At 42.5% G+C, this 13,362-nt stretch overlaps 1 long non-coding RNA gene across 1 annotated transcript in view; it reads right to left on the bottom strand.

The window, feature by feature from the left end:
- Positions 1-3,730: 3,730 nt before the first annotated feature.
- LOC125482800 overlaps positions 3,731-13,362 on the bottom strand; it is a 19,911-nt gene continuing 10,279 nt past the window's right edge. The window contains exon 3 of the long non-coding RNA XR_007261772.1: positions 3,731-4,378. This is a non-coding gene — a long non-coding RNA (uncharacterized LOC125482800). The remainder of the gene's footprint in view (positions 4,379-13,362) is intronic.

Raw genomic sequence — 13,362 nt, 5'->3', positions numbered from 1 at the left:
AGTATGAGATGCCCAACCCTGCAAATGATTGGCACTGGTGAGTTCGGGAATGCAGGATGCAGCTTGTTGCACAGATGCTTATCATTCATCGACTCAACTTGTCAGTGCTAGGAATAGATCTGGAATCCCAGAATCACCATTTTAAAGGTTTTCGGAGTTGGCTTGACTCCACAAAACTCCAGCATATTAACTCAATTTTGTATCTTGATATCATTTACACTTACTTGTAGATTCCAAGCCCACAAATCAACTAGCAGTCTGCAAAAACATTATAAACTGAATTTATTTTTGCACTTTCTCTCGTTGAGGTCACAGATGGGTGAAAAATTAGGCATGTTGTAAATTCAGTGTTACTCATCAGTAGAGAATCATGTTCTGGAGGCTTACACTGGCTTCTCTAAATTTGTAGTATAGGGCTATTGGTTAGTTTTTCCAAATATCATACTCATTTTTCTCCACTGGAATTTTGAAATATGTTTGTAAATTATTATGGATGCTACAATGAAAAAAATGTTACACACGCAATGGAGTTTACATTAAACACTGTCAATGAGGGAAAAGGTTTCACATTGTCATGAAAACAGGAGAATCAAACAAAGTATGCATACATCCTTGTCACATCTTTGATCAAAGATTTGGAATGAGAATTACTACAGCATGGGAAGATAGAAAAATAGACTGACCATGTACAATAAGGTATGGAATGGATGAAGGCTCTGTACCACATGAATGGAGGGAGTGCACCATATGTTCACTAGAGGAGTAGGAGAGATGACAGGACTGCCCTATGAGAAGAGATTGGTTCAACTGGAGTTGAGAAGGATGAGAGGAGATCTGATTGAAGCATATAAAAATCTAACACGCTGAGCAGGTGAGATCCAGGGATATTTTCCCTGCTAAGAGAGCCTAGAGCCAGGGAATACTGTTTCAGGATACAGGATGAGAAAAAAATTCTTCATTTAAAATGTTATGAAGCTGAGGAATTTTATACCACAGAAAGCTGAGTAGGTCAAATCACAGATTATATTCAGAATAGGGATAGATAATTTTATAGACTTTAAAGGCAACAAGGAGTACGCAGAAATATGACATTTCAGTATTTCAGCATTCCTGCATTTGCATTGAGACAAACGATCAGCCATGATCATATTGAATGACAGAGCAGGCTCAAAGGGCCAAATGGCCTACTCCTGCTGCCAGTGTCTACGTTTCTATGATCAGTGGGAGTTGACAGAAACAGGTACCTCGTATTCTCTGGCATGCCAAATTTCAAGGTAACCATCCAAACAAACTACAAAGACAGCAGTTTCTTTTTTTAAGCAGAATTCTGAATGATATTCCCTTTTCATGAATAATATTTCAATACTTTCAATTTCCATACTTTCCACTAAATTTACTTGGTTTATTAGTTCTGTACAAAAGAACTGCGGATGCTGTAAATCAGGATCAAAAACAAAGTTGCTGGAAAAGCTCAGCACGTCTGGCAGCATCTGTGGAGGAGAAAACAAGAGTTAACATTTCGGGTCCGGAGACCCTTCCACAAACTACAAAGACCGTTTGTTTCCAGGATACCGTGTCAACAATATTTCTTCCTGTCGACAATCCTACCATGAAACAAACTGCCAAAGCAATAGTCACAAACGCAGCACTTTGACTGATAATGACGTATCTCGACATTATTTCAATTTTTCCGCGGATTATGCCCGGTTTAGTTAATGCTGTCCTGGATAAATGTTGATGGAATACAGATGATAGTTTGGGATGCCAACACAACTGATGCAGAAGCAGATCACTTGACATCCCACAGTAACTTTCTGGGAATTAATTGGAAATGCTCCACAATTTCTGTTTCCAGCATCATTTCATTTCTCAATCTTGGAACAGTTGCTTGTTTGGCTCTTATGGGAAAATAAGTCTGGAATTGACCTCAATTGTTGCATATTCAGCTCATTAAAAATATCAATCATTGCTTTCACTAAAATTAGGGTACTGTTTAAAGGTACAGTCTTTCAGGAAAAGCATGGTAGGTATTTTATCATTTGTTTTCAGACAGTATGAAAACACGTATCAATTGAAAACATGTAACCACCTCCTCATAGGTATTTAGCCAGCAATATTTACTATCTAGACTGAAATATAAAAGCTAAACACTTGAGTGAGGTATTAAAAGCAACCACGGTACCATGCTCCAACAAGAAAAGAGAAATGAGAAAAATATAATTACCACAAAAATTGTGTTTTTTTTCTCCTTGAACTAACATAGTCTTTCTCACCATTTCATAGCAAAAGTCCTTTAATATTTGCATACTTTCAATTCCAGGTAGTGAAGACATTGCCCTCTAGGCCTCCATGATTCCAGAGGTGTCAGAGAACCATTCAGCAACTTTTGAGAATGTTCTCCCTTGGTACTTTTCCCACAGTAACAAAAATGCTTGTAGCATAGAATGAGATACTTTGGGCTGTCATGTATGTTCCATAAATGACTAGATTATTATATAACTGATTTCACTGCTCTGTTGTCTCTCCATAGGCTACTTCAAAATAATTAGCTATTTGCCTTAAAGAATTTATCCATTTCTGATACAACTATTTCTTATGCTGACAGAAGTTTTGGAAGAACTGATTAAAATAGAGGATAGGGAAATGTCAATGTACATTCTTTATACAGATTTCCAGAAACCATTCAATCAAGTCCATCATAAACGACTCCTGGCTAAAGTTAAAGCCCATGGAATTGAAAGTAAATTATTGACCTAGTTAGGAAATTGGCTAAGTGGCAAGGACACGGCAAATGAGATAATGGGCAGGTACTTTAATTGACAGAATATGACTAGTGGAATCCCACAGGAATCTGTTTTGGGGCCTTGACTGTTCACTGTATTTATTCATGACTTGAATGATCTGATAAAGAGCTGCATTTCCAAGTTTGCAGCTGATACTAAGCTTGGCATCATTGTAAGCAAAGTAGAAGAAAGCAGAGCATTACAAAGCAATATTCATACATGAAATGAATGGGTTAAACTGTTGCAAATGAAGTCATCTATGTTGGACCTAAAATAATAGAGCAGAGTACTTTGAAAATGGCAAAGAAAGTGAGAAACTGTGGTAGTCAAAGAAACTTGGATGCGCAGATTAATAGGTTATTAAAATATTGTGAGTGGATATAAAATATAGCCCAAAGCCATGCTGGCCTTCAAAGAGGTCTTTGAAAACACAAGGTGCGAGTTATGCTTCAGCTACACATCGCCATTGTTAGATCACACCTGAGGTGTTGTGCTTAGGAAGGATACATTAACCATGCATCAAGTGCTGTGTAGATTTACCAAAATGATACCTGGACTCCAAGGGTTAAATTTGAAGGAATGATAACTCTAAACATCGTTTTATTCCCTGGTATCTAAAAGGTTTGGAGGCGATTTTATTGCAGTCTAAATATCACCTAGAACTGATAGGAAATTTGTTTGCATTGGCCAGAGTCCAGGACCTGGGTTAACAACCTGTTCCCAGGTGAGGTTCCCCAATATGTTACAGTTCTTGCAGAATATCTCAAATTATTAAGCTCCTGCTGAAGAGGAATACTCATGCTCCTCTTCCTTACTCACTATACCATCTGGCCCATTTTGGTTACTGATAAGAAGCAAGGTTTAAAAAGGATCCCTTCCTTTCTGAATACTTTTCTCCAAGACCAAATGAATTTATGTTTTAAGATGAGGCATATTAGCCAGGTTCATGCATTAATAAAAGAGTGAATTTATTTGTTACTAATCAGGAAAATAAAAACAAAACTAACATACACAAAGATTAGCAATAAAAAAAGTTCAAAACAGAGGTAAAAGTTTAAAAAAAGATACATGGACAAGTTTCTTGAGTTGTTTGTGAAGAATCGATAGTAGAATGTTACCTGGTAGCCGTGATGTTGGCAGGTGAACAATCATTTTCAGGAGTTTTGGCATTGCACATTGATTGAAATTATTCTTCTCTGGCTCCTTTCAACAGTGGCTGGTTAGTAATATTGAGTGAGAAAGTACTTTCATTTCTTTAGCTGAAGTGCAGAAATATTTAATAGCTATTCTCAACAAGGTGACCTTCACAGCATACTAATCAACCCGCTAGGATGTCAGGTCACTAACACATTCAGACCAAGATTGAAGATCACATTTAACCCTGCTTTCTGTATATCCCTGGAAATGCAAAACACAAACATGTCTGCAGAAGATGGTCTCCCGCAGAGAGGGAGTTAAACAGTCAGCCTCTCATTATCTCTTCCTTTTTAGTCTCTCTATTTGCAGTTTTCCTGATTCTATTGTGGGTGTGACATTCCAGAATTCATCTCCAGACAGTCTGAATTTATATCTGCAGTCATCTTTTGGCTGTGCCTCTGTTTTTAAAAAAAACACATGTTGCAATTAAAAGTTTTGCATATTCACATGGGATCCTAGATTATGATGCATGGTCATGACATGAGTCAAGTTAGTAAACAGTACACATGTAAAACATGATAGATATTCGGAACACTCTCCACAAATGGCAATTGCCCTTAATTCAGTTGTTCACTTTGTTAATCAAAGTTATTCAGGTATTTCGGGCTAGGGCAGGTAATGTTAGGTCCCAGGTCAGGCATGATGTCAATAATGGAACAGACTGGATGAAGTAAATGGCCTACACCTATTCCTATATTCCAACCAGAGTACTTTATACTCTAATAATTTCTGATGTGGGGGTACCAGTGTTGGTCTATAACCTGGTGTCATGTGATTTCTAACCTAATAATTTTCTCAAAGGAACTTTTCTCAAAGGACATGTCAACTGCAGAAATATTACTTTCCTATTCACCTTACAGTAAAACTCAATGTTTTGCAATGATGCAAAACAGGCAATAGCAGATCACTTGCCTATTTCCAGCACTTGTGTTTCTTTTCCATTAACTTAATGTTGAACTTTGATTACAAAACTCTGATAGGAATTCTTTGACCTGCGATATTGGCCTCGATTTTCTTTTGAGTGTCCAAGTGTCTGACAGCAGGTTCTGAACCAACGATGTAATGAGCAGCACACTGCCACAATGGATCAGGAGGTAGCCTCCAATTTGGTCACCTGCAGATTCATTGTCCTATTAAGAATGGTTTGCGTGATGCCGAGAGAGAAGACGCAATCAATGGGCCAATAGAATAAACAGAGAGCAGCTCCGTGAGCACAGATGGACATCAATTCCCTGAATTGAAGCAGAACAGAAATTGCTGGAATAGCTCAGCAGATCTGTTAGCATTTGTGGAGAGAAAGCAGAGTTAACGTTTTGGATCCAGTGACCCTTCTTCAGAAGAGTGAAGTCGTCAAATAAAGAGGTCCAAAGTCAGTCAGGCCATTAAACTGAGTGCGAAGGTCCCTTAGATAGTCGGAACTGCAGATGCTGGAGAATCTGAGATAACAAGGTGTAGAGCTGGATGAACACAGCAGGCCAAGCAGCATCAGAGGAGCAGGAAAGCTGACGTTTCGGGCCTAGACCCTTCTTCAGAAATGGGGGAGGGGAAGGGAGTTCTGAAATAAATAGGGAGAGAGGGGGAGGTGGATAGAAGATAGATAAAGGAGAAGATAGGTGGAGAGGAGACAGACAGGTCAAAGAGGCGGGGGTGGAGCCAGTAAAGGTGAGTGTAGGTGGGGAGGTAGGGAAGAGATAGGTCAGTCCAGGGAGGACGGACAGGTCAAGGGGGCGGGATGAGGTTAGTAGGTAGGAAATGGGGGTGGTCCTTGAGGTGGGAGGAGGGGATAGGTGGGAGGGAAAGACAGGTTAGGGAGGTGGGGACAAGCTGGGCTGGTTTTGGGATGCGGTAGGGGGAGGGGAGATCTTGAAGCTTGTGAAGTCCATATTGATACCATTGGGCTGCAGGTCCCTCACTGGATTATTTTCAATCTGGTTTTAGCCTTTCATTCCTGAAGCCCTGGACATCGAACTTCCAGCTCTAACATCCACCCAGTCTGTCACCAGGAAGCTGCCTCAACAGACCCACCAACATCCATACACAGCAGGGCCGGCTCCCATGCCAAAAACATAACCATTATAAAGTAGTCCAGGCAGTCATTCCAGTTAACAGTTCAGCTCTGCAGAAACTATCTCAGAGTGAAGAATGCATTATATCAACAGGACCAGAAACGTTCAGCCCATTATTACTGTTTCTCTCTCCACTACTTGTTCTGTTTGGCTATTTCTAGCATTTCCTGTTTTTTTTCAGTTTTCCAGCATATTGTTTTTCCCACTGAAATGTACAGATTAGATCTGAGGTTGTCATCAGAACTTGATCTGCATTTGAAAATGGAGACCTGAGTGAAGGGAAATTTAATGTCAGACTCCATCAGGCAAAACCTGTCTGGAATTGGATCCTAGACCAAAAGAAGCTCAGAAGGTAAGCTTTAAATTTATTTTTAGAATTCTTACTTAGACCATAAAGAAGGATCCTCTGGACATTAGTAAGAAGCTTTGGATCTACCTTGTGTTGGATAATCCCCAACTGTGAACACACACGTTCAACATGCCACTACTCACAGCTAGAGCTTTCCCCTCCCTGATTGCAACTGCATCCCTCCAAAATAGCCTATCTCAGTCATTGAGTTATTACATCTTTGCTACAGCAATTTAAAGATAGATCTCGAGGCCACTATAAACAAAAATGCAAGCTTGCCAGTGATGCTTTTGTCCCAGAATTGAACAATAAAGGATTTTTGATAGGTCCTTCACAGACTGAAGTTCAAGGGTTATATATTTTATAAATAAATATATTTTTCCTTGCTCATTTCCTCTGCAAAATGTAGCATACTTCAACAAACACCTGCTTCTCATTTTGTTCTCCTTCTCTCCTCTAGTTAATTTTCCTTAGATAATTTTTCTATCCAGATCCTAAAGAGCGAGATAGTCTGGAATCCATTCATAACTTCTAAAGTTGTATTTGGACAATAAAAGTGGTCGTCAAAATTGATTTCAATATCTCTTTACTTTTCCATTGGAATTGATCTCAGATTAGAACATTTATTTTGCAGCCTCTAGTGTAACAAAATTTAATTTATACAACAGGTCCACTACAGTCAGCAGATCTTACTTATGATGTGTTCCTTTAATCTAATTTTCCAGATGGAAAAAACAGCAATTTGACCCACAAATCAATAGGTATTGTACAATTAGGAGCCTCTTAAAATCTCTTACCAGCAATTAAATTTTTGATTGCGTTTTTATTTTTCCATATACTGTAGGCTCATCGAAGGTTTTGCACTTGGGCACTGCAAATGCTATCTCTGACAAGATCACAGGAACAGCACACAAAACATGAATTATACACTGAAAAACTAAGGTGGGTTACGCCATCTCCATACTATTTTGTTTAAAATAATTTTACGTTCGTTAACAGTCACTGTGGGGTTGTTCCATTACCAGTGAGGATATTTTACTAATTATGTGGCTATTATTGGTAGATTTTGGAAAGTTCTCAAGTACTGCTTTAGGACAGAAGTTTTCTAAGTTATTTTTCTGCTTTTACTCTCTGTATAATTGCCTGTAAACTGTTAAATGTCTAAATTTGCACAATTCCAGCAAAAGTTGAAACATTGGGATGAATTTTAATTTGCAATAGATGTTGGCTTTGGGGCCAATTTGGGGTTAAAAGCAGAGAAATTGACAGTATGTCTGAAAGATGGTTTTCATCTGTTAACTTTCACATTGCAGTGTGTTAGGCTACAAGTAAAAATTCATTTGGGAGTTTCAATAGTTTCTTCCAGCGATATTAACATGGTTTTTGGATTTTAACACTGGGTACAGGCTTACTGGAAACCACCAGAGAAAGCAAAAGGGACAGCACAGCAGCTATCAAGAAGGCTGAAGGCTTGACAGAAAAAGATGCCACTACCAAAGTGTCAGAACTGATTGCTTACATTGTGATCTGTAAGTTTTTGTTCACTGCACAAGGAATGAGCAAAGATGTGTAACTTGTATGAAGCCATACCGAGCATATTGATGGGATATCCTTCCTCAACATATGGGAATACCAGTGTCTCAGGAGAATCAGTGTATCAGATAATGGTGGAAATTTATAGTTTACTGGAACAAAACTAGCTGCCTAATGAGCCTGGCGGCCATGTTTTATCAGTGGGTGTCAAAGTCATCACCGCCCTCCACTTCTTTGCCTCTGAAACCTTCAAGGGCTCATCCAGAAACTTTTACATAATCTCACAGCTGGTGGATGACCCAACTTGTATATGTGGGCCATCAATTCTGTCATCAATCAGCTCCCAAACACAATCCCTTGGCTGGATACATGTCCAGTGCTGCTCGCTCCAAAGAGACAGGTCACCAATTTGTATGCTAAAGGGCCTGGTGTACTGGGGACGTCATTTTGGAGACCACCGACATTTGAGCAATGGCAGAGCACCTCCTAGTGACATGAAGCCAGATTAATGAAGATGGCCTCCTTGCAACAGCCTAAAGGCCATGGGAGCCAAAGGTTCGATGACCCCATGTGGAAGACAAATTCTGGGACAACATCCATTGCGTCCCCAACAATCTCCCTAGTTGAGTTTTCCTTCCAGCCTTCTGTTTCCTGAATTTAAAAATGTTTTTGGACTTAACTGTTGAAGATTTGATGTCTCAGATTTGGCCACAAGCAACAGAAGTCTATACGCCATCTTTAATTGGACACGGGGCCTGTAGGTCCAAAATAAAATGGCTGAGCCTGTCCTGCTGGCCAGTACAACCTTGGGACTCATTTTTTCCCTTAACGTTGGGGTCCCAAAGTCAAGAGAAAATTTGAACATTGGCTTCCTTTGCATCACTTCTGAATCTCATTGGTTTATTTCCTCCGGGGTGTCATCAGCCGTGTGCTAATTGTCTCCAAGCAAATAGCTGTTTACGCTGTTTCCATATGTCAGTAGGTAGACTACAACTGGACAAAAACATCAACAGCTACCAAGGAATTTTGTAACAGCTGCCTCAATAGTTTTTGTGCTTAATTGCCCCAGTTATTGATGTCCTCACCTGTAAAAAGCTAGCTAGAGTGGCAAACACTAGCACTGACTCAATCTGATTGGTATCAGTGGTTATAAAGAAAAGATTGATGTGGTTCAACAATTACAGATAAATTTTACATACTAACAATGTGCATCCATGTGCAATGACAAATCTTTAACCTTCCTCTTCTCACCACTGCCACATGGTACAAATCCTGTGCTTTTGTTGAGTTACATAGAGGCTGCTCACATCCCAGCTCTGACTGCTGAACTGTTCTTCATCAACAGCATCTGGACTTCTGGAATGTTCTACATTTATTACTTATCTCATTTGTGCTTCACATTTCTCATTTGGTATCCAAATTATCACGCCAGACAACTCTTTATTGACTTCTGGAATGAGTTCAACATCTGTAAAGCTGGAAGATTGTGCCCATGAGCAGCAAGTAATGTACAGTAAAATAGTGTCAGCAAATGATCAGTAGAAATATCTGACAGCATAAATAGGAACTGAAGTGGATAAGATAAAATCATTGTTCACTGAAAGTAATGTATCAGGATTGAAGCAATTGTAAGTGAATGATTTAGTCTATTTTTGACTGTCAACCAAAAGAAAACAAATTGAAAACTAGCAATTGATTTGGTGAGGATATATATTCATACTTAAGGACCATGAGGAACTAGAATATGGAACTGTTTGGATATTCTGGATTGAAAAGTTTTTACGAAGGTTTTGAAGGGAGGTATGATTTTTAGAATGGTTCAACAATAATGTGAGCTGTGACTGAACTGCTGATTATGAAAAGTCAAGTAACTTTGGAATGGAGACAAGCAAAGCATTTAAGAGTTATGGCTTTAATTTCTGGCAAAACTAATTTGGAGGAGATGTGGCCACATAGCAATGTGGTTCACTCACAGGCCATTCTATCAAATGCTGAGAAGGAAAAATGAAATGAAACAGCACAGACCACCTGGCATTTAATAAGGCACCAGAAATGACAACGGAAAACACGACCCTGTCAACTCTGCTAAGTCTTCCTTCGTAACATAGCACCAAAGTTGACTGAGCTGTCTCACAGATGGGTCAAGCAATAGCCTGACTTGGTCATACACATTGAATCATGCCTTACAGACAATGTCCCAGAAACCACCATCACCTTCCCTGGAAATGTCATGTCCCACTAGCAGGGCAGCCTGTAGAGGTGGTTGCACATTGGTATACAGTTGAGAGAGAGTTGCATTAGGTGCCCTCAGTATTGAGGCCAGGCCACATGAAATTGCATGGTGTCAGTTAAACATGGGCAAGGAAATGTCCTGGTGATTACCAGGTACCATACCCCCGCAGCTGTTGAGTGATGACCCCTCAATGTTGAACAATCATTGGAGGAAGTAATGAGGGTGACAAACGTACAGAATGTACACTGTGATGGGGGGCTTCAATGTCTTTGTAAGATCAAAGAAGGCCATGTACAGGGGTAGATTATTTTCTCGGCATTTCTCCTACAGCTGCCGTGTGGTGAAAATCATGTCCATTATGCTCCTCCATGGCTGGAAGCCGCACTGTAAATCTGTGAGTTCCTCAGCCACAGGGGAGAGACAGTTGAGGAGGACCTTGGAGATGACTTTTCCAACAGTCGTCAGCAGAGAGGTTCCCCTGTAGTTACCACAATCAGACTTGTTTCCTTTTCTGAAAATGCTCACGGCTGTGGCATCTCGAATACGTGCCAGGAAGCTCTCTTCCTTCCAGATATTGTAGACAAGGGTATTCACTGCAGCAGGAGCTCTTTGCCTCTGCACATCAATGCCTCAGCAGGGATACCGTTTGCTCCAGCAGCCTTGTTGTTCTTAAGCTGGTGGACAGCCTTTTATAGTGTGTGCAGGGCTGGAGTGTTGCTGAGCTCATGGCGTGTAGTATGCCGTGGGATGCAGTCAAGGGTGTGCAGATTGACAACAGAGCCCTGGTCTCTGAAGTACTCTCCCCAGTATTGTTTGATGTGTTCTTTGTCTTTGCATTATCAAGCATTATCACCAACGCTACCTGTGCAAGACCCTGCGAATCTGTGTCCCCGATCAGACCAACATCAAGGCACTGACCACCCTGGATAGCTACGATGGTCTTGGCACATCAACAACATGACCGACATCAGACTTCGCAAGCAGGTGCTCTATTCCCAGCTTTTTGCAACGGTGGGTGGGTCCCAGGTGGACAGAGGAAATGCTTTAGGGATACCATCAAGGCTTCATTGGTGAAGTGTGGCATTCCCATTGACATCTGGGAATCACTGGTCCAAGACAGTCCAAAATGAAGAAGGAGCATCTGGGAAGGTGTCATGCACCTCAAGACTTGCCGTTGGGAAAATGTGGAAGCCAGGTGAAAACAGTGAAAGGAGTGTGCTGCCACATCAATGCCCCACCCACCGCTTACTATGGCCAACTTCTGCCCCAAGTGTGGCACAGTCTGCGGAAACTGCATCGGTCTGTGCAGCCACCTACAAGGCGAATTATGAGAATGGAACAGAGTCATCCACATCTACAGGGGACTGCCAATGATCAATGTCCAGCATGAAGAGTGACTTGGGAGGACACTACTGACTGAGCTGACTGAGTCTTAAAGGACATAATTCCTCGACTGCATCTGAAACAAGTGGTGAAGGAACTAATAAGAAGGAAGAACATATTTGAGTTCATCCTTACTAACCTGCCTGCCTGCAGAGATAGTAGGAACTGCAGATGCTGAAGAATCTGAGATAACAAGGTGTAGAGCTGGATGAACACAGCAGGCCAAGCAGCATCAGAGGAGCAGGAAGGCTGACGTTTCGGGCCTAGACCCTTCTTCAGAAATGGGGGAGGGGAAGGGGATTCTGAAATAAATAGGGACAGAGGGGGAGGCGGATAGAAGACGCATAGAGGAGAAGATAGGTAGAGAGGAGGCAGACAGGTCAAAGAGGTGGGGATGGAGCCAGTAAAGGTGAGTGTAGGTGGGGAGGTAGGGAAGAGATAGGTCAGTCCAGGGAGGACGGACAGGTCAAGGGGGCGGGATGAGGTTAGTAGGTAGGAAATGGGGGTGGGGGCTTGAGGTGGGAGGAGGGGATAGGTGGGAGGAAGGACAGGTTAGGGAGGCGGGGATGAGCTGGGCTGGTTTTGGGGTGCGGTAGGGAGAGGGGAGATTTTGAAGCTTGTGAAGTCCACATTGATACCATTGGCCTGCAGGGTTCCCAAGCAGAATATGAGTTGCTGTTCCTGCAACCTTCGGGTAGCATCATTGTGGCTCTGCAGGAGGCCCAGGATGGACATGTCGTCTGCGGAATGGGAGGGGGAGTTGAAATGGTTCGCGACTGGGAGGTGCAGTTGTTTAGTGCGAACCGAGCGTAGGTGTTCTGCAAAGCAGTCCCCAAGCCTCCACTTGGTTTCCCCGATGTAGAGGAGGCCACAACGGGAACAGCGGATGCAGTATACCACATTAGCAGATGTGTAGGTGAACATCTGTTTGATGTGGGAAGTCTTCTTGGGGCCTGGGATGGGGGTGAGGGGGGAGGTGCAGGGGCAGGTGTAGCACTTCCTGCGGTTGCAGGGAAAAGTGCCGGGTGTGGTGGGGCTAGAGGGGAGTGTGGAGCGGACAAGGGAGTCACGGAGAGAGTGGTCCCTCCGGAAACCAGATAAGGGTGGGGAGGGAAAAATGTCTTTGGTGGTGGGGTCGGATTGCAGATGGCGGAAGTGTCGGAGGATGATGCATTCGATCCGGAGGTTGGTGGGGTGATACGTGAGGACGAGGGGCATTCTGTTTTGGCTGTTATTGCGGGGAGGGTGTGTGAAGGATGAGTTGCAGGAAATGTGGGAGACACGGTCAAGGGCGTTCTCGACCACTGAGGGGGGGAAGTTGCGATCCTTGAAAAACAACGACATCTGAGATGTACGGGAGTGGAATGCCTCATCCTGGGAGCAGATGCGGCGGAGGCAAAGGAATTGGGAATAGGGGATGGCATTTTTGCAGGAAGGTGGGTGGGAGGAGGTGTATTCCAGGTAGCTGTGGGAGTCGGTGGGCTTGAAATGGATATTGGTTTCTAGGTGGTTGCCAGAGATGGAGACAGAGAGGTCCAGGGAGGAGAGAGAGGTATTAGAGATGGTCCAGGTGAACTTAAGGTTGGGGTGGAAGGTGTTGGTGAAGTGGATGAACTGTTCGAGCTCCTCGTGGGAGCACGAGGCGGCGCCGATACAGTCATCAATGTAACGGAGAAAGAGGTGGGGTTTAGGGCCAGTGGAGGTACGGAAGAGGGATTGTTCCACGTAACCTACGTAACCCCCTGTTCCGTACCTACACCCCCTACCTACCTACCTATACCCCCCCTACACCTCCCCCCTCACCCCCATCCCAGGCCC

Source organism: Rhincodon typus, chromosome 3, assembly GCF_021869965.1.
Source record: "Rhincodon typus isolate 14 chromosome 3, sRhiTyp1.1, whole genome shotgun sequence".
NCBI classification, from domain to species: Eukaryota; Metazoa; Chordata; class Chondrichthyes; order Orectolobiformes; family Rhincodontidae; genus Rhincodon; species Rhincodon typus.
This window is presented reverse-complemented; position numbering and strand designations above follow the sequence as displayed.